The sequence below is a fragment of the Castor canadensis genome, chromosome 5 (assembly GCF_047511655.1).
Source record: "Castor canadensis chromosome 5, mCasCan1.hap1v2, whole genome shotgun sequence".
Lineage (NCBI taxonomy): Eukaryota > Metazoa > Chordata > Mammalia > Rodentia > Castoridae > Castor > Castor canadensis.
Genome location: NC_133390.1, coordinates 123,200,199 through 123,223,223, shown reverse-complemented (window position 1 = coordinate 123,223,223; position 23,025 = coordinate 123,200,199). Strand labels below are relative to the sequence as shown.

The 23,025-nt window shown below is 36.5% G+C and overlaps 1 protein-coding gene across 10 annotated transcripts in view; it reads right to left on the bottom strand.

Annotated features, from left to right (window-relative positions):
- Positions 1 to 23,025, bottom strand: part of Zcwpw2 (zinc finger CW-type and PWWP domain containing 2) — a 225,591-nt gene that overhangs the window by 127,219 nt on the left and 75,347 nt on the right. The window lies entirely within an intron of this gene.

The following is a 23,025-nucleotide window of genomic DNA, read 5'->3' as shown; positions in this document are numbered from 1 at the left end:
GTTTTCATTTTGGTGGTACTGGGATTTGAACTTAGTACCTTGTGCTAGCTATGCAGGCACTCTACTACTTGAATCATACTCCTAGCCTTTTTTTTTTTTTTTTTTTGGCTTTGGTTATATTTGAGGTAGGGTCTCCTGCATATAGCCAGGAGACCTCAATTGTCCTATTTATGCTTCCTTCTTAGCTCAGATGTCAGGCATGACCCGTCATGCCCAGGTTTTATTGGTTGAGATGAAATCTGATGAACCTTTTGCCTAAGATGGTCTTGAACCACAAACCTTCCAACCTCTTCCTCCCAAGAAGCTAGGATGCAGGTGTAAGCCACAACATCTGGTCTGTTGCACAAATCTTAAAGATGGTATTAACGAAGAAATCCTAGCTCATATCATTTAAAAAAAATGGTGTTGAAAATGACATGAACCTGTCATGTGGCCATATCAAGTCACTTTTATATTGCTTAGAAATTTTTTTCTAGGACTATTAACCAGAAGTTAAAACACTTAAATAATCCTTGAACTGTCCATTTAATATGGTTAAAATGGCAAATTTTATTAACATAATTTTACAAAAGAATTTAAAAACTTAAGTCAAAATTTATTGTACATGGTTTTAAGTATTTCATACATTCTGATTTTAAGTTGTAGAAGCTTTATTTTCCCAAATTGAATTAAGTCCATAGCAAGAAAACAGATGCAAACAAATGCTGTTATATAAAATGACAGTGAGGTATTAATAATAAATTAATGAATAAAGCAGGAAGCAAATGAGCACTGAGTTATTAGATAATTTTTTTAATGCCAGTGCTTATCTAAAGTGCTGGTATCTCCCACTGTTGCAGCCACACTGACTGACTACTTTAGTAGGGATGTTAAACAGAACTGGGAGAAATGTACAGGTTTAAATCGATCATGAAAATATGCATGTGCTTGCTTTCTTTGAATCTTAAAAAGTTAAGATTCGTCCAAAATATTTAAAGAAACAGCATTAGTGGAAATCAAGATCTGAACCGAAAAGGAAACTAACGTATTGTCTGCTATTTTCTAATCCATATTTTCTTGTTTTTTCTGGACAGTATATTTACAAGTATATATTGGTTGTATTTACTTACAGACAGATGCTCAGATTCTGTTTAATGGTAGAATTATAAGACACAGAACCAGTACACATCCTGTAGATTAAAAGTAATGGTAAAGAAATAGTAATTCTGAAATTTATCATCAAAATGTGTTTAATAAAAATTATTTAGACTTTAGGGTGTTTAAGGTGTTGCTGAATACTTGGACTGGTCCCAATCCTTTACTAGAAGATACTTCAAAAATAAAAAGTAGAGGAAGAGTTAAAGAAAAAGAAAACGAAAAAAAAAGTTAATATATTTAATTGTAGATTTTCAGTTATATGAGTTTTGGACTTCACCATTCCTTGATGGAAGAATGTATCAAGTTACTTTATAACTATTTACTAATTTAAGAACCTCAACATGAAAGACTCATTGTAAGGTAGACCTCCTTTACCTGTAAGGGGTATGACTCTGAGATCAATTTTGTGAGCCTTTTATATTGGCTTAAAAATAATGATCTGACTCATGACTTTTTTTTTTCAACAGAAAATAAGCACTTATAGAAAATTCAGAAAACTATATATTGGAATTTCTTAGAAAAAAATATTGCTATTCCCCTGATGAGTTGATATGAGAAACCCAGTTGACACTTAATACATTTTTCATGCATTTGATGATGGGAAAGGTAACCACCTGTTCCAACCTTTATAAACTGAGTAAAGTTGGTTATATTATTTGGATTTGGACTTTAAAGAATATACAAGTTCACAACTATCTAAATTCATAAAAGATAAATGAAAAGATGACCAAAGTGAATTCAAGAACTCATCTGCAGCAGCAAAGTCAGCATATACAAATGTGAGTGAATCAGAAAGGCAGAGGGGATACAGGAAAAGAAACTGGTTTCATTCAATTACAAGGAACATGAGAGATAGTATTTCCTGTCTTCACAAATTCTGTCAAGCAAATCCAAAGTATTCTTGAGGCATTCTTGATTCTGGGGCCTATTCTTTCACCAAGGAGTCAGATTAAGAAAGCTCTAATTTATCTCCTGATTTCAATATTTTTAGCACTTCTGTTTACACTAAACTAGAAATGCATTGCAGCAATGGACTCATTTTAATCATGTACTGAAGAATCAAAGAATAAGATGATCAACTAGCTCTGTTTCTCTCAGTATCTAATAAAGGATATTCCCCACTTTACTGTTCTTGGTATCTTTTCAGTATTTCTTCATATAGATATGGGATTGTATGGAAAGGCAATAAGCAATTTAACTTCAAAAAATATCATTTATTGAGTATCTACTATAGGACAAAGTGTGTGCTTACTGTTTTATATGTGTTACCTCAACTAACCCTCTGAACTTTGTGAAGCAGTGTGATGGTGAATTTTGACCATCAACTTGATTGGACTGAGAAGCACCTATTAGGTAAGTTAATAAAGCACACCTCTGGGTGTGTCTGACAGCATCTGCAGAGAAGACTAAGTAAGGGGGGAAATACACAACATGAATTTGGGTAACATTATCCTACAGGCTGGGGGCAACAAGGAGAAAGCCAACCAGGTGTGGGTGGCTCACACCTATAATCCTAGCTGATTAGGAAGCTGAGATCAGGAGGATCAAGGTTCGAGGACAGACCAGGCAAATAATTCACAAGACCCCATCTCTGAAATAACCAGAGAAACTGGAGGCATGGCTCAAGCAGCAGAGTGTCTGCTTTGCAAGCATGAACCCGAGTTCAAATCCCAGTAGCACAAAAAAAAAAAAAAAAAAAAAGAGAGAGCCACTCAGTATAGGCATTTTCTCTCTGTTTCCTGTCTTCCTCAAGGTGAGTAGCCTCACACTCTCACTGCCATGGTGTTCTGCCTCACCATACACCCAAAATTAACGTAACAAAAGACTGGACTAAAACCACTAAAACCACTGAATTTGTAAGCCAAAATAAACAATTCCTCCATTTAAAGAATTATTCAGCTCTTTAAGTTGTTTATATCAGGTATTTGGTCACTGTAGCAAAAAGCTTAACTAACAGAAAACTGGTACCAGGGAAGTGGGGTCATTGCTGTGACTACTTGACAAAATGGCTCAGAAGTCTCTGGAACTGGCTTATGGGAAGAATTTGGAGATTCAGGCTGGAGAATCCCTAGAATGCTATAAGCAGGGCATTAAGAGTTTTGGGTGATTCTGATGGGAGGTAGGAAGACCAGAATGTTGATAGAAATGTGGTTAGTAAATATTGTGCTCATGTGGTTTCAGATGAAAATGAGGATTTATAGGGGATCAGGATGAATGGATTAGAGGCCATTCATGTTATATGCTGGCAAAGAACTTGGCTACATGTTGTTTATTTCCTGGGACTTTAAGGCAGGCTTATTTAAAGGTGATGAACTAATAAATCTAGCAGAGGAAGCTTTAAGGCAGTACAGCATTCAACCTGTAGCCTAACTATTGCTAGCTGCTATTATGTAGGCTTACAGAGAGAATCAGGAACTAAAAGCAGAATAGAAAGACTTGAAAAACTTGCAGCTTGGTCAGAAAAGCCCTTATGAAGTTAGAACTAAGGAAACCATAGTATACAAAGAGATTACACCCTTAAAAGTAAGCCAAATGCTTTGCGTCTGGACAATAGGAAAGATGGAATCCATCCATCCCAAGTTTGAGGGCATGAGAAGCAAACTCACTTGAAAGACTTCCCTTGAGAAGACAGCACCACCACAGGTCACCTAAAGGAGCTGTCTTCCCAGGACTCATTTCACCATCCTGAGCTACCCATCTACCCAGAAAACAATGTAGCCACTGTCCAAGGGACCCCAGCTACTGCTCAGACTCAAGGTAGAGCTTGGCATAGTCCTTATGATGCTGGTTTTGTAGGTATGCAAAATGTAAGAGTTCTAGTGTCATGGAGGCTTCTACCCAGATTTCAAAGGAAAACCTGGGAGGGTAGGCAATGTGTGATAGTGTCAAAGTCCTTGTAGGCAACTCCTAAGAAAGTGATATATGAAGCCATGATGGTGAAATCTAAGCTGCGGTAGAGACCCTCAGATGTTGGAGATGCCAGAAATATGGAATATCTACAGGGGAAAGCTGTATGCAGTGAACAGATCCAGACCATGAAAAGGGCTGCAAATGGCAAGGCCATTTGGTGTGGCTGCCCAAGTCCATCAGAGCTCCTACTACACCAACATGTGTCCAGACACCTCATTAGAGCTACAGGATTCAGTGTTTACCCTGCTGGGTTTTTTATCTTGTTTTGGTCCCAATTCCTCCTTTCAATGTCCTCATTCCTCCTTTTTGCAATATAAATAATTACTCTATGTCATTATATTTGGGACTATGTAAATTATTTTTTGATTTTTACAGGGAGGAGCTCAGAGTTTGCATTGAGTCTCAGAAGAGACTATGGACTTGTCTTTTTGAACAATGTTGGGACTATTCAGACTATAGGGACTTTTGAGAGTTGGACTGAATGCACTTGGCATTATGAGATGGACATAAGCATTGCTGGGGCTGGGATGGAGCATTGTAGGTTAAGGAGATACATTTGGGTGTCAAGTTGACAAGGGGTGGATTTGTTATGGTTAATCTTGAATGTCAACTGATGGAATTGAGATACTTCTCAATTCAATACTAGATTAGTAAAGCACTCCTCTGGGTGTGTCTGTCAGGGCATTTGCAAAGGATTAACTAGGTGGGAAACATCCACCCTGAATGTGGGTGGTAGCATCCCATAGATCAGGGGCCCAGATGGAATTAAAGGGGTAAAAAGGAGAAAAACCAGGCAGCACAGGTATTTTCTGTCTTTGCTTCCTGCCTACCATGAAGTGAGTAGCCAAACATGCTCCCACTACCATGATGTTCTGCCTCACCATGGGCCCAGAATCAGTGAAACAAAGGACTACAGACTGATACCATGACCCCAAATAAGTGATTCTTCCCTTTAATTTATGTCAGGTAATTTGTAACAGAAACAAAAAGTCTAACTAATGCCTGAAGATACTATCATAACTATCTATTTTACAGATGAGGCACTTGGGATCTGTAAAATTTTTAGGTGACTTATCTGAGGTCATCCATTAGTTATCAGTAGAACCAGCCTCTAAACCCAAACAGCCTAATTCAAGAGGCTGTCTCCTTAGCCTCTTTTCAGCACAACAGCTCTTGTCATATTATTTACAAATAGATAATAGTTCTAGAGATATCTTATTCTCTTCACCATTCTCCAAGCTAAACACTAAAAGATAATTCTAAAATTAAAATAAATTTATACTACATATGGAATTAGCATGATAAGATCTTATTAACCCTTTGCTACTTGGAACATGGTTCAAGAGTTTTGGGATTTTTCAAATGCATATTCCACTAAGTTGGTTCAACAGATATGTATCTGTTTTTACCCTATTACTCTGAGAACAAAACACTGCCTAATTATCTAGTTATAAATTTATTTGCTAATCTCTACTACAGACTGCATTCTTAGAATATGGAGCCTAATGAATCTTCAATGAAGCAAAACACTTGCTCAAACAGATGTTAATTCAAATGCACTGGTCAAATGACTACTGCATATGCAAATTGAAAACATTAAGAACTCTGCTTGTTCTTGTTCTTCATCATCTCTAGTCCTTCAACTGGGAACATCAGACAGCAAGTAAAGAGCAAGTCTATCAAAGACTGTTCTCATTCAATTAATATATTAGAATTAAAAGCTGAAAATTTTCCTCATTGCAGGTGCAAATGTAGGAAAATATTCAACAATAAATTAGATCACTTCTTATGCATATGTACGTTGGCAGAGTGTACAAGCAGAAAAGAATTTGATTTTGGATTTAGATATATTGATTCTGTTCATTGCCCTATCACTTAGGAGGTGATTGACTTTGTAGCTGTATAAGTCTCAATCTCAATTTCTTCCATGTATCAAGCAGTATTGCCCAGCTTCATGAGGTTGCTGTGAGCCTTTAAATATTATATGAAATGCATCTATCCAATCCTTGATTTGTATGTATGGTTGATGACTGTGTGGATTCTTTAGTCATTGGAATTATCATAGTGCTATTCGAGAACATTCAGAGACCAATTTATATTTAATGTACCAATCATCTGTTGGTAATGTCTATTTATACAGTAATTTTACAGAAATCTACTTATCTGATAAATTTACTATAGGATAACAAGTTGTATTGTTTCTATTTACAGACCAGAGATATTAGAGTAACATGATCTCAGTTATTTAGCCAAATTCTAAAGGGTAGTGAAATTTCAGGAATAGCTCTTCTAAAAGACACATAACTGTGAAATAACTGTGAAATCTGTGCTATCACTAGTGTATCTGTCAGAATAATCCCAGGAATTGAACACAACAAATGTCTTTATCTCCCTCACATAGCATATCTGTCATGGGTTGGCAAGGGGTCTTTGTTGAATATAATCCAGGTCAAGGAAGTGGCAAGCCATCTCAAACATTACTAGTCACTGTGCCACAGGGAAAGAAAGAACCTTGTGCAATGGATGTTGTATCAACAGTTAAGTGCTCAAAGACATGTGACACTCATCACTTTCACTCTCAAATATCTGCCCCATCCCAACACAATGGTGCCAAATGTGCATATATACTTTGTAAGGAGGTAAGAGACTGAAAATGTTAATGAGCAATATTACTGACTATCATAACAAAAAAGTTGAACTACTGGAGCTGTACAGCTGATGTTTGGCAATATGGCTATGCTTCCTTTTCCTCTCCCTGGAAAATAAAAGCAAACACCCCAAAACAATGGGTAAATACTCAAATGACATGTAGTACTCAAAGAATGTGTGTGTGTGTGTGTGTATATATATGTATATATATATACATACACAGAAATATCATATATACAAAGGTAAATGGATTGCTAAAATAGCCCAAAACTCCTTTAATAGTACAGACAGGAAGACCTAAGTTTTACTGTTGGAGGACTTTAGCATCAATGTGTCTTAATCTGCTTTGTGTTTGCTGTAACAAAATGCCTGATACTGAGCAACAGAAAATGCTTTTATTTGGCTTATGATTCTGGTGGCTAGGGGATCCAAAAAAGGATGGTACTAGCATCCTAATGAGGGCCCCTGGATATATCACAACATGGCTGTTAGTCAGCTTCTACCACTATAGAAAAGAATAACTGAAACAGATAATTTTTTAAAGAGAAAAGGATTATTTAGGTCAAATTTAGAGGATCAAAGTCCTAGATTAAAATGCTTCATTTGTTTGACTGCTGGTGAGAGTGGCAGATGGTTAACATCTCATGAGAATACATGTGTGTAAAAGAGCTTATACTGCCAAATTGGAAGTCAAAGAGAGAGAAACTAGGGACCCACAATCAACTCTAGGACATGCCCCACTTCCAAGGTTCTACCACCTTTCAGTAGGGCCACCCTGAAGACCTTCAATAACAATGGACTTTGGAGGACAAAATCACATGTACACCATAGCAATTTCCCAGTGGAAAGGGACTGGCTGAGTATACAAGGGGCAAGGTTCAGTCCTTGAGAGAGTCCACCCACTCTCTCAAGAACTAACTCAGTTCTGTGAGAACTACATCAATCTCTCCCCGAAGGTGGTGACCCCATGATCTAATTAATTCCCTTAAAATTTTCATTACTGTACTGCCATTACTTTAGGAAATAAAGTTGCAACATGAGTTTTGATGGAGACAAGCCATATTCAAACTATAGCTGGGGGAGTAAATCACCTACTTTTTAGTACAATATACAAAATAAGGAACTAGAAAAGTATAGGTCATGTAATCATTTGCAGAGGTATATGGCTAGCAGTAATATTTTATTTATGCCCCCCAAAAATTAAAATGATTCTATACAATCCATAAAATAGATGATTAGCTTAAACATGATATAGAAATAAGTTCAAATCCTAAATCAACTTTTGCAGTAATATCTATAAATTATGCATAATATTGAAAAACAAGAATGGCCTGTGTGCAATTAAACTTATTGCCTATGGCAATAATAATAATTTCAGACAAATAAAATAAGACTTACAAAGAAGAAAGACAACAGAAAACATTAATCATGGATTACTATATTAGTTGTAGGGATAAAATGAACAAAACTTGAGTGCCTCAATTTTTTTTGGGGGGGTGGTAGTACTGGAGTTTGAACTCAGGGCCTTGTGCTTGCTAGGCAGGCACTTTACCAGTTGAGCCACCCCAACTCTGAATGCCTCAATTTGAGGAAAACTTAGTGGGTTTTCCTTGGGATGCCCATTAGATTCACATGCAGCTCTTAGAAATGTTGAAACCTATCTAACTGTAATTTTGTACTTATTAACCAACCTCTCTCTAATCCTCCCTCCTCCAAACCTTTGGTAACTAATATTTTGTTCTCTACATCTATAAGCTAAACTTTTTTATCTTCTACATGAGTGAGAACCTGAAGTAATTGTCTTTCTGTGCCTGCATTATTTCACTTAACATAACGTCCTCTAACTTCATTCATGTTGCTACAAATGACACGATTCCATTCTTTTTAATAGCTGATTATTTCATTGTGTATGTATAGTACATTTTTAATTCATTCATTCTTTGATGATCACTTAGGTTGATTCTACATCTTGGCTTTTGCTAATAGTGTGATAAAAAAAACATAGTAAGGCAGACAGGTCATCAACATACTGATTTTCTTTCCATTGATCCTTATCAAGTAGTGAGATTGCTAGTTATATTTTTAGTTTTGTAAGGAATGTCTATAACTGCTTTCCATAATAGCTATACTAATTTGCATTCCGAAGAGCAGTTTATACAGAGTTCCTCCCAAGGAGGGAGAAATGACCCAAACATTGTATGCACATACAAATAAAAGAAGTAAAAAAAAAAATCTAACAAAGCTCCAAAAATGGAACCTGTGGAAATGGAGATGTTTGAAATCACAGGAAAGGGGTTAATAATACTCCATGCATTTAAATGAACTACAAGAAGTAATGCTTAAAAATTAAAGTTGGAACACTATAAAAAAAAGAGTTCCTCCCAAACATTTGTTATTTTTACAAGATAAATGGATTATATAAAATAAGAAAACACAAAATAAGTGCATTAAAATATATAAAAAATAAAAGAACCATATTCTTTAGTTAAAATGTTTTTAATAATATTTTTTTTTTCATTTTTCTTTTATTATTCATATGTGCATACAAGGCTTGGTTCATTTCTCCCCCCTGCCCCCACCTCCTCCCTTACCACCCACTCCACCCCCTCCCGCTCCCCCCCTCAATACCCAGCAGAAACTATTTTGCCCTTATCTCTAATTTTGTTGTAGAGAGAGTATAAGCAATAATAGGAAGGAACAAGGGGTTTTGCTGGTTGAGATAAGGATAGCTATACAGGGCATTGACTCACATTGATTTCCTGGGCGTGGGTGTTACCTTCTAGGTTAATTCTTTTTGATCTAACCTTTTCTCTAGTTCCTGGTCCCCTTTTCCTATTGGCCTCAGTTGCTTTAAGGTATCTGCTTTAGTTTCTCTGCATTAAGGGCAACAAATGCTAGCTAGTTTTTTAGGTGTCTTACCTATCCTCACCCCTCCCTTGTGTGCTCTTGCTTTTATCATGTGCTCATAGTCCAATCCCCTTGTTGTGTTTGCCCTTGATCTAATGTCCACATATGAGGGAGAACATACGATTTTTGGTCTTTTGAGCCAGGCTAACCTCACTCAGAATGATGTTCTCCAATTCCATCCATTTACCAGCGAATGATAACATTTCGTTCTTCTTCATGGCTGCATAAAATTCCATTGTGTATAGATACCACATTTTCTTAATCCATTCGTCAGTGCTGGAGCATCTTGGCTGTTTCCATAACTTGGCTATTGTGAATAGTGCCGCAATAAACATGGATGTGCAGGTGCCTCTGGAGTAACAGTCTTTTGGGTATATCCCCAAGAGTGGTATTGCTGGATCAAATGGTAGATCGATGTCCATTTTTTTAAGTAGCCTCCAAATTTTTTTCCAGAGTGGTTGTACTAGTCTACATTCCCACCAACAGTGTAAGAGGGTTCCTTTTTCCCCGCATCCTCGCCAACACCTGTTGTTGGTGGTGTTGCTGATGATGGCTATTCTAACAGGGGTGAGGTGGAATCTTAGTGTGGTTTTAATTTGCATTTCCTTTATTGCTAGAGATGGTGAGCATTTTTTCATGTGTTTTCTGGCCATTTGAATTTCTTCTTTTGAGAAAGTTCTGTTTAGTTCACATACCCATTTCTTTATTGGTTCATTAGTTTTGGGAGAATTTAGTTTTTTAAGTTCCCTATATATTCTGGTTATCAGTCCTTTGTCTGATGTATAATTGGCAAATATTTTCTCCCACTCTGTGGGTGTTCTCTTCAGTTTAGAGACCATTTCTTTTGATGAACAGAAGCTTTTTAGTTTTATGAGGTCCCATTTATCTATGCTATCTCTTAGTTGCTGTGCTGCTGGGGTTTCATTGAGAAAGTTCTTACCTATACCTACTAACTCCAGAGTATTTCCTACTCTTTCTTGTATCAACTTAAGAGTTTGGGGTCTGATATTAAGATCCTTGATCCATTTTGAGTTAATCTTGGTATAGGGTGATATACATGGATCTAGTTTCAGTTTTTTGCAGACTGCTAACCAGTTTTCCCAGCAGTTTTTGTTGAAGAGGCTGCTATTTCTCCATCGTATATTTTTAGCTCCTTTGTCAAAGATAAGTTGCTCATAGTTGTGTGGCTTCATATCTGGATCCTCTATTCTGTTCCACTGCTCTTCATGTCTGTTTTTGTGCCAGTACCATGCTGTTTTTATTGTTATTGCTTTGTAATATAGTTTGAAGTCAGGTATTGTGATACCTCCTGCATTGTTCTTTTGACTGAGTATTGCCTTGGCTATTCGTGGCCTCTTGTGTTTCCATATAAATTTAACAGTAGATTTTTCAATCTCTTTAATGAATGTCATTGGAATTTTGATGGCAATTACATTAAACATGTAGATTACTTTGGGGAGTATCGACATTTTTACTATGTTGATTCTACCAATCCATGAGTATGGGAGATCTCTCCACTTTCTATAGTCTTCCTCAATCTCTTTCTTCAGAAGTGTATAGTTTTCCTTGTAGAGGTCTTTCACATCTTTTGTTAGGTTTACACCTAGGTATTTGATTTTTTTTGAGGCTATTGTAAATGGAATTGTTTCCATACATTCTTTTTCCGTTTGCTCATTGTTAGTGTATAGAAATGCTAATGATTTTTCTATGTTGATTTTATATCCTGCTACTTTGCTATAGCTATTGATGATGTCTAGAAGCTTCTGAGTAGAGTTTTTTGGGTCTTTAAGGTATAGGATCATGTCGTCTGCAAATAGGGATATTTTGACAGTTTCTTTACCTATTTGTATTCCTTTTATTCCTTCTTCTTGCCTAAATGCTCTGGCTAGGAATTCCAGTACTATGTTGAATAGGAGTGGAGATAGTGGGCATCCTTGTCTGGTTCCTGATTTTAGAGGGAACGGTTTTAATTTTTCTCCGTTAAGTATAATGCTGGCTGTAGGTTTGTCATATATAGCTTTTATAATGTTGAGGAACTTAGCTTTTATAATGTTGAGGAACTTTCCTTCTATTCCTAGTTTTCTTAGCGCTTTTATCATGAAATGATGTTGGATCTTATCAAAGGCTTTTTCTGCATCTATTGAGATGATCAAGTGGTTTTTGTCTTTGCTTCTGTTAATGTGGTTTATTACGTTTATTGATTTTCGTATGTTGAACCACCCCTGCATCCCTGGGATGAAGCCTACCTGGTCGTGGTGGATAATCTTTTTGATGTGTTGCTGAATTCGATTTGCCATTATTTTGTTGAGGATTTTTGCATCAATGTTCATTAAGGAGATTGGCCTATAGTTCTCCTTGTTGGAGGTGTCTTTGCCTGGTTTTGGGATAAGTGTAATACTGGCTTCATAAAATGTGTTTGGCAGTTTTCCTTCCCTTTCTATTTCATGGAACAGTTTAAGGAGGGTTGGTATCAGTTCTTCTTTAAAGGTCTGATAGAATTCAGCAGAGAATCCATCAGGTCCTGGACTTTTCTTTTTGGGGAGACTCTTGATTGCTGCTTCAATTTCATTTTGTGTTATAGGTCTATTCAGGTGATTAATTTCCTCTTGGTTCAGTTTTGGATGATCATATGTATCTAGAAATCTGTCCATTTCTTTTAGATTTTCAAATTTATTTGAATATAGGTTCTCAAAGTAGTCTCGGATGATTTCCTGGACTTCCATGGTGTTTGTTGTTATCTCCCCTTTTGCATTCCTGATTCTACTAATTTGGGTTTTTTCTCTCCTCATTTTAGTCAGGTTTGCCAGGGGTCTATCGATCTTGTTTATTTTTTCAAAGAACCAACTTTTTGTTTCATTAATTCTTTGTATGGTTTTTTTGGTTTCTATTTCGTTGATTTCAGCTCTTATTTTTATTATTTCTCTCCTTCTATTTGTTTTGGGATTTGCTTGTTCTTGTTTTTCTAGGAGTTTGAGATGTATCATTAGGTCATTGATTTGGGATCTTTCAATCTTTTTAATATATGCACTCATGGCTATAAACTTTCCTCTCAAGACTGCCTTAGCTGTGTCCCATAGGTTCCGGTAGGTTGTGTTTTCATTTTCATTGACTTCCAGGAACTTTTTAATTTCCTCTTTTATTGCATCGATGATCCATTCTTCATTAAGTAATGAGTTATTTAGTTTCCAGCTGTTTGCATGTTTTTTGTCTTTACTTTTGTTGTTGAGTTCTACTTTTACTGCATTGTGGTCAGATAGTATGCATGGTATTATTTCTATTTTCTTATATTTGCTGAGGCTTGCTTTGTGCCCTAGGATATGATCTATTTTGGAGAAGGTTCCATGGGCTGCTGAGAAGAATGTATATTGTGTAGAGGTTGGATGAAATGTTCTGTAGACATCTACTAGGTCCACTTGATCTATTGCATATTTTAGATCTTGGATTTCTTTATTGAGTTTTTGTTTGGATGACCTATCTATTGATGATAATGGAGTGTTAAAGTCTCCCACAACCACTGTGTTGGCGTTTATATATGCTTTTAGGTCTTTCATGGTATGTTTGATGAAATTGGGTGCGTACAGATTGATGATTATTATTTCCTTTTGGTCTATTTCCCCTTTTATTAGTATGGAATGTCCTTCTTTATCTCGTTTGATCAATGTAGGTTTGAAGTCTACTTTGTCAGAGATAAGTATTGCTACTCCTGCTTGTTTTCGGGGGCCATTGGCTTGGTAAATCTTCTTCCAGCCTTTCATCCTAAGCATATGCTTATTTCTGTCGGTGAGATGAGTCTCCTGTAAGCAACAAATTGTTGGATCTTCTTTTTTAATCCATTTTGTCAAATGGTGTCTTTTGATGGGTGAATTAAGTCCATTAACATTAAGCGTTAGTACTGATAGGTATGTGGTGATTCCTGCCATTTAGTTATCTTAGTTGTTTGAAGGTTTGATTGTGTGTACCTAACTTGATGTTACTCTCTACTGTCTTGCTTTTTCTTATCCTGTGGTTTGGCGCTGCCTGCCTTTTCATGGTTAAGTTGGGTGTCACTTTCTGTGTGCAGGATCCCTTGCAGAATCTTTTGTAATGGTGGCTTTGTGGTCACATATTGTTTTAGTTTGTGCTTATCATGGAAGACTTTTATTGCTCCATCTATTTTGAATGATAGCTTTGCTGGGTAGAGTATCCTGGGGTTGAAGTTATTTTCATTCGGTGCCCGGAAGATCTCACCCCACGCTCTTCTTGCTTTTAATGTTTCTGTTGAGAAGTCTGCTGTGATTTTGATGGGTTTACCTCTGTATGTTACTTGTTTTTTCTCTCTTGCAGCCTTCAATATTCTTTCCTTAGTTTCTGAACTTGTTGTTTTAATGATGATATGTTGTGGAATAGTTCTATTTTGATCTGGTCTGTTTGGTGTCCTGGAGGCCTCTTGCATTTGTATGGGAATATCTTTCTCTAGATTTGGGAAATTTTCCGTTATTATTTTGTTGAATATATTATGCATTCCCTTCGCTTGCACCTCTTCTCCTTCTTCGATGCCCATGATTCTCAAGTTTGGTCTTTTGATGGAGTCGGTGAGTTCTTGCATTTTCTTTTCACAGGTCTTGAGTTGTTTAATTAATAGTTCTTCGGTTTTTCGTTTAATTACCATTTCATCTTCAAGTTCTGAGATTCTGTCTTCTGTTTGTTCTATTCTGCTGGATTGGCCTTCCGTTTTGTTTTGCAGTTCTGTTTCGTTCTTTTTTCTGAGGTTTTCCATATCCTGGCTGTTTTCTTCTTTATTGTTGTCTATTTTTGTCCTGAGTTCATTTATCCATTTATTCATTGTGTTCTCTCTTTCACTTTGGTGTTTATACAGTGCTTCTATGGTTTCCTTTATTTCTTCTTTTGCTTTTTCAAATTCTCTATTTTTATTGTCTTGGAATTTCTTGAGTGTCTCCTGTACATTTTGGTTGACCCTATCCAGTATCATCTCTATAAAATTCTCATTGAGTACTTGTAGTATGTCTTCTTTTAAATTATTCTTGTAGGCTTCATTGGGTCCTTTGGCATAGTTTATCTTCATTTTGTTGGAGTCTGGATCTGAGTTTCTGTTCTCTTCATTCCCCTCTGGTTCCTGTACTAATTTTTTGCTGTGGGGAAACTGGTTTCCTTGTTTTTTCTGTCTTCCTGTCATTGTCCTTGGTGTTGTTACTGTCCCTGTACTGTGTGTAATTAAGTATTTTCTAGCTTGTAATAATAACAATGGTAATATTGAGAATGGAAGAGTGAGCTGAGATGGAAAGCAAGAAGTTAAAGAAAAGGGGAAAACAAATATACAGACAAGAGGGAGAAAGCAGAACGAGGTATCAGACAAGAGAGTTTCAAAGGTATAAACAGGGAGTGTTAGTGTACTAATCGACAGTAAGCTGAACAGACAATAGAGAGACAGAGAGAGGATTGAAAATCAAAGATAAAAAAAAATAAAAAATAAGTATATGAAAGTAATATCTATTTATAAAAATGAATTAAAATAAAATGGAAAATAGGAAATTAAAAAAAAAAAAATCCAAAAAACTTCCAAGTTTATATGCAATGCGATTTCAGTCTTAATAATTTGGATGTCCGTCTTAATCTCCAGTCCTGGAGTTGGTGCCTCAGATGTTGTTCTGTAGTTGTCTCATCAAAGGGGATGCATAAAGTAGAACAAAACTACACTCACACTCACACAGAAGAAAAAAAAAAAAAAAAAGCCCCACCAAGTGTCCCCAGTTCAAATGCAATACAGTTTCAGTAAGTTTTTCGGCTTGCAGGTGTAATTCGGTTGTTCTCTCATCAAAGGTAGGGAGAAAAAGAAAAAAAAGCGTCTGGAGGCAGTTCTGAGAGTGGTATCTGCAACTGTGGCTTGCCTGCCTGCTGCTCTCAGCCTGTAGCTGGAGGCGTTATTTATGCAGATCTCTGGGGTGAGCTTAGCACTCACCTGGTCCCACAGGCTTTGTTTGCTCAGAGTTCTCTTGTGCGGCGGCCTCTGCTACAGCCTTTCCCCTTTCCAAGCACTGGGAAAGGTGCCACTGCCCCGCGTTGTCAGGCCTGCGTGTTTATTTACAGTTCACGTGGGAAGTGGGTCTTCCCTCCTCTCACAAGCGTCCCGCTCCTGGTTGCTGGGCGCGCCCCGCTCCCACCAGAGCCTCTCCGGCCCGCCCGGCTCGTTTATTTACAGTCCCGGGAAGGATTCCCTTCCCCCAATCTTCAGCGCTCAGGGCGCCCCACCCTCTTTCCAGCGTGTCTTAACTGTTCTTATTGCTTAGTACTCAGTTTCTCTTTTTTTCCCGGGTGGAGGTCAGTCTGTCCAGGGGGCTATGCTGCTCTGGCCCAGGCTTGTCTGTGGGGGAACCGCGGTACCGCGAAGCTCACCTGGTCCGCGTCTTCCCAAGCCGTATGGGCGCCGGCCACTGGCGGCCCCAGGGGCCTCCTCGGTTCTCCGTTTAACGTGAAGTGGAGATTCTCTGCGCCGGCTGGAGATGTGGTGGGGTCAAAGTTATGCCTTTTCTCGGTGATTATGCCTGCAAAGTGTGTCTCCAGCGTCTCTCCAAGATTTCACTATAGGAGGCTCGCTTTCTGCTTCCTACCTCTAGCCGCCATCTTGGAATATTTTTAAAAAGTGTTTTAAGATGTGACAAAATTCCCGAGAAAACAACTTAAGAGGCTCATGGTTAGTTCATAGTTTCAGAGGTTTGAGTGTATGGCCAACTTGCTTCATTGTTATGGGCATGTAAGGAAAGAATCTCACCTCACGGTGGCCAGGAAGCAGAGAAAGAAAGACTGGGGGGCAAGGGACAAAATATAGCTTTCAAAGGCATAACCCCAGTAACTTAATTCCTTCAGTTAGACCCCACCTCCTAATTTCCATCACATCCCAGTAATACCATGAAATTATGATACCATCAATGGATTAATCCATTGTTAGACCATAGTCCTTTTGGTCCAATCATTTAAAAAAAAAAAACCTACCTCTGGACAATGCATTGGGGACAATCTGACACATGAGGCTTTGTCAAGACACAACAACCATACATGTGAGGATTTACTTTGGGACTCTGTTGTTTCCAATTTGTCTATATGACTCTCTTCATGCTAGTGCTATACTAATTTATTTGATTTACTATAGGTTTGAAGTAAGATTTGAAAACAAGAAGCATAACTTCTCCAGTTCTAGTCTTCTTTTTCAAGATGGTTTTGGCTATTCGTGGTCTCATGAGATTCCATATAAATTTTGAGATGAGTTTTTCTATTTCCAAAAAAAAAATTATGATTTTAGTAGAGATTGCCTTGAATCTCACTGAGACTAGTGACATTTTAACAATATTGTCTTCTATGAGCATAGGATATGTTCCTATTTATTAATATCTTGTTTTCTTTTAGTAATGTTTTGTTGTAGTTTTCATTGTAAAAGCTTTGACCCTTTTGGATAAGTTCCAAGTATTTTGTTCTTTTGACATTATTGTAAATAGAAATGCTTTTCCCTGTCATCATTGTTAATGTATGGAAATGCAAATGATAGTTGAGTATTGACTATGTATTCTGCTATTTTAACTGTATACATTCATTCAATTTTTTTAAAAAAAGTTTTGTTTTGTGTGTGTATATAATTCTTGGAGTTTTCTTCATATAAGATCATACTATCTATGGACAGAGATAATTTTACTTGTTTCTTTCCAACTTGGATTTTTCTTGCCTTATTATTCTTGCTAATTTCCCAGATTATGCTAACTAGTACTGACAAGTCAATTTCTGTGTGTTCGACCTTATAGGAAAAGTTTTCAATCTTTCAGCATTGAGTATGATCCTTGCTATAGATTTTATTTTTTCTTTTCTCTCTCTCTCTCCCTTTCTTCCTCGCTTATTTCGATAGCACTGGGGCTAGAACTCACGGCTTTGTGCTTGGTAGGCAGGCACTCTTATACTTATGCCATGCCTCTAGCCCTCTTTTTGCTTTAATTATTTTTGGTTAGAGTCTTGTGTTTTTATCTGGATAGCGATTCTCATACCTACATATTCCATGTAGCTGGGATTTCAGGTATATACAACCACATTCAGCTTATTGGATGAGATGGCATCTTATTAACTTTTTGCCCAGTGTGGCCTCAAACCACCATCGTCCTTATCTTCACTTCTTGAGTAGCTGGGATTACAGGCATATGCCCCTATGCTCAGCCCTAGGTTTTACATATATGGCTTTTATTATGTGGAGGTAATCTTGTTTGATTCTTGTTTAATTTATGAAAGGATGTTTTAACTTGTCAAATGCCTTTTCTGCATCAATTGAGATGACTCTGTTTTGTCCTCCATTTGGTTAATTTTGTGTATTACATAGATTGATTTTCATATCTCAAAACATCCTTACATTTCCGGAATAATCTTGGGCACAGTTGAATATGCTCCTGAATTTGGTTTGCTAGTACTTTCTTGAGGTTTTTTGCATTCATGTTAACATGGAATGTTGGATAGCAGTTTTCTTTCCTTATAGTCTGGCTTTGGTATCATAGTAATGCCTTACAGAAAGAGTTAAGAAATGTTCCTTCCTAGTAATTTTTGAAAAAGTCTGGTAGAATTCACAAGTGAAGCCATCAAGTCCAGGACTTTTCTTTGTTGTGAAACCGACTGAATCAGTTTTCATTACTGATTCAATTGCATTACTAGTTATTTATGTATTCAAATTTTTCTTCATGATTTAATTTTGATAGGTTTTGTGTTTCTAGGAATTTGTCCATTTCATCTAGGCTATCTAATTTGTTGGAATACAACTGTTCATAGTACTCCCTTATTCTCATTTTTTATTTATGTAGGTAGATTTGATGGTTTTGTCCCCACTTTCATTTTTTATCTTAGTGATTTGAGACTTCTCTTTTTCTCTTAGCCTAAGTGGGTAAAAATTTTTCAGATTTGTTGATCTGTCAAAGAACCAACCAACTTTTGGTTTCACTGGTTTTCTCTACTATTCTATACTATAGCTTATTTGCCTCTCCTCTATTATTTCCTTCCTTCTGGAGGCTTTAGATTTAGATTATTGTTGCCTAGGCTGGAACTCCTGGGCTCAAGGAATCCTTTGTCTCAGCCTCTTTGGCCTGGCTAGCAGCCAAAAACACTTGTTTTGGTAGTCTGTTGCATATATTCTATAGATGTCTTCTTTGTTATTTACATGAGGATTACATTCAAAATCCTAAAGCTATTAACAGCATAATTTGAATGTATACCAGCTTATTGTCAGCAACATACAAAGACTTTGCTCCTTTAGCAGGCTCTACCCAACTCTTTCATTTGTTGATGACAAACATTAATTTTTATACTATTTGTCTAAAAATATAAGCTAATAATTTTATCACCTATAGGATTCTCTGTTGGTTTATTTTTCTGGTAATTTAAATGTATCTGTCTACTGGGTTTTCTGGGCTCTAAGGTTTCTGAAAGAAATCTGACATTGAGAATCCTTATAATCCTTATTGCTTTCAAATTTTTCTCTTTGTCATTTGAAAGTTTGATTATAACATGTCTCATGTGGGCCTTTTTGTGTTCATTCTACTTGCAGTTTGCTGTGTTTCCTGATTATTTGTATTCATGTCTTTAATCAAATTTGCAGTTTTCAGCCATTATTTCTTCAGATATTCTATTCCTTACTCTCTCTCTCCTCCTTCTGGAATTCCCACAATTGGTCTACTTAATGGCATCCCCCAGGTCTCTTAGGCTCTTTTTCTTAATCTTTTAACTTTGGTTCTCAGAATAAATGTTTCTATTGCTCTATCTTCAAGGTTGTTGATTCCTTCTGTGCCTCCTGAAATCTGTCTCTGATCCTTTAGAGTGAATTTTTCATTTCAATAATTGCACTTTTCTGCTTTAGAATTTCTTTTGGGGGGCTGTGGGATACAGCTCAGTGATAGTGCTTGCCAAGCACACATGGGGCGCTGAGTTTAATCCCCAGCACTACACACAAACACACATACACACACATACACACCCACAGAATTTCTTTTTGGTTCCCTTTTAGATTTTTTATCTCCTTACTTATATTTCCATTTTGTTCATACATCATTTTATTGACTCCTATAGTTCATCTTCCTATAGTTCTCTGAGCATCTTTCATATAGTTTCTTTAGAGTCTTTGTCTTACAGATTTGTCACCAGGGTCTTCTCAGGGGTACTTTCTGGGTTGTTTTTTTTTTCACTATCCTCCTTGAAATGGGTCATACTTTCTTATTTCTCCATAGGCTTTGTGAATTTTCACTGAAAATTGGACATTTGGGTATAACACAGAAGTAAGTCTTGAAATCAGAGTCTCTTCTTTCCTCAGAATTTGCTATTGTTGTTTGTGGTTTTTGAATTATTGTAGGGTTTATGCTGTCTTGTGACCTAAGCTGTAACAGCAAGCCTTCCCAGGCCTTTTCTGAACATGCACCATCACTTTGCATGCATAGTCAGTCTCTAATTTTCCCTGCATATGCAGTTGCTTTATAGTGCCCTAGAGAAATTAAAGAGTGCCACCCTTTTAGCCCACTGGAAGTCACTTTAACTGATAGGGGAGAAGCTTGCAAAATGGAAGCAATGGCTTCATGTTCTTTTTCTCTGCACATATAAGGAATGATCAGAACACACAACTCCAGTGTTAGGAGGACAGAATTCTTTCTCTTTGCCCACCTGGTTCCACCCAACTGTGTACAAGCTGCTCCAGGAGCTTGTAAATAGCTGCATGACACAGGGATAGAGATGAAGAATTGGTAGCAGCTACCAGTGGAACATCTTTTAGTCCAAACCTTCCCCTGGAAGTTGTAAGCCATCAACAGACTCCAGATATCCAAATAGTTACATTAGATAGATTCTGCCACTATGCTTATTGTTTAGGTAAGGAAATAGATTCCTGTTGCTTCCTATTTCAGTATCTTCTCAGAATCATCTCTCTGAATACTTTTAAGATAATCAAGTTTTCTTTAAATTAGGGAGGAGTGGATTTTAGCTATTAGTATGACTACTAATTAAAATGACAACATATGAATAAATGAATATAAATTACAAATTTTCTCATAAATGTGTATAATAAGGTTTGACTTTCTAGATAAACTTATTTATCTCCCATCTTAATATATAGTATGTATCCACTACAGTTCATATTCAGTGGAAACACAAATAATATTTAAGTAAGCTTACAATAGATTAGGATTAAATGATCTTAAAATAATGCACGAAGACTTAGTCATCTGTAGACAGTCAGAATTATATATGCCTATAATTCTTCATATGGTGTTAGAAAAAGTGAGTAAAAACATGTGCATTTAACATCCCTCCTTCACTTCTTGTAGAAGAAATGTTAATGCAGTCTACATTTTCTACTATGTGTTATTTTCTGGGTAAGTGGTCTTTTTTTTCCTCAGTGTAGTGAACGTGCATTTAATATCTGCATCAATGGGGTATGGTGCAAAGAAAGCATTTGAAACTATAGGAGTTCCAGGGAAGAAAGGACCATAAAACATTAAATTGTTTCTTAAGTAAATGAAGCAAGGAGACTTTAATTATGTTTTCCTTTTTTGGTGAGTGGAGATCCTTAGATAGCCAAGAGTGGGGAGTCTGACCACAGTTGGAGAGTTTGGCATGCATCATCTGAATTTGAGATTAAAAGAAAATTAAAACTTCTGCCATGAAGAGACCCACAGAAAAAGCATCCCTGTTGTAACAACAAGGGAACAAGTAAAGAAAAAGATATATGTGAAGTATAGAAGCAAAGCTGAAGGTGGGACCCTGCATATCAGTAAAAGAGTCTGCTCCAGAGCCTGCTGACATTTAGCAAGTTATCAACCCCTTTAGCTGGCCAGTTTGGGCAATTAAGGAAGGAAAAGAGAAAAGACACTTCCCCTACTCCATGCTTTCATCTTTGCACTGAAGATTTGCTTAAGTAGCCCTGTTTGTGTAAAGATTTCTGTTTGTTTTAATGCTTTGTGTGTGTGTGTGTGTGTATGGTTACTGGGGTTTGAACTCAGGGTCTACACCATGAGCCATTCCATCAGCCCTTCTTCATGATGGATTTTTTTCAAGATAGGGTCTCACAAACTCTTTGCCTGGGATAGCTCTGAACTGTGATCCTCTTGATCACTGCCTCCTGAGTAGCTAGGATTACAGACATAAGCCACCAGTGCCCAGTACTTCAATGCTTTTAATAGGTTAAAAAGTTATGGCTCTTGACTACTGAGTTTGACTTTCTTTTGTATCACACTTTTCCCTGTACCAGGGACTGACAGTATTACTCACTAGAAAGCAGACTACCTAAATTAATCCTGACAAAACTCGATTCTTGAGAATTATACTTATTGAAACAATTAAAAACATACCTTTATTTTGTATTTACATTTAAATATAACTTCTTAGGAATGTCCTGCTCTTTATTAACCACATTGCTAAGCATCTACAATTCTAAAGTCAGCTTCATGAACAGCTAGGTTTCCTGACCCTAGAAAGAGGAAGTGGGCAGAAAAGAAACATTCCTTCTACTCTCCTGTGGTTGCCAGCTGACATGTCTAGGAACACACTCAAAATATGCAAGTAAAGCAGGTGCATCATAAGAGTACTGGCTCAAATTAACATGAAATGCATATGGTATTGCTTCATACTTACATATTTTTACTCAAATAGCATTTCCTTCTAGGTGCATTCAGGCTAAATTGGACAAAAATGCTATGTATGTCAAAGATAAAGTAAAATCCATTTGAAAGTACCTCAAATTTCCACAGATTCAATTTTATTGTGGACTGAATTACATGCTTTAGCAACAGATTCACTAAAATGTGTATCTGAATATATATATTTCTCACTATAGAAGAGAAAGCAACCAAATAGAGTCAAAGGAATCCACAAGATTTATGACATTTACTTTTTACCAGGTTTTTAATGAAAGCATGGTTTGAGAATGAAAAGTTTCAATATTAGAATACGAATAGATAATTGAAATGATTTGTACTTTTTACAATGAATTTTTAAAAATAAGTCCAATTCATCTATTATTGTCAACCTCAGAATCCAATCTACTCATTTATTATAAAGTAGAATTTAACGTATAAAAAGACTCAAAAAGATACCAAAGGAGTTAGTATGATGAAATATATCATCTGAAACTTGAAAAGCTGGTTACACTCTATAATTAATTTTCCTTGTGACTAAAGCTACCACTTGAGTCTTCTCAAGAGAATTAAAAAATTACCAAATGATAATCTCTTAAAACTATTTCAAAAGTCAATTCTATAAAGTCTTCAGTTGATTTTTACTATATTGCCATTTGGAAAGTAAAATTTAAAACTCTCACAGCTACTTTATATATATAATTTATTTGACAAAACCTTTTAAAATACAAATGTTTGAATTTAAACAAGTGGTATACATTATTTTGTTTATATATGCAAATGATTATAC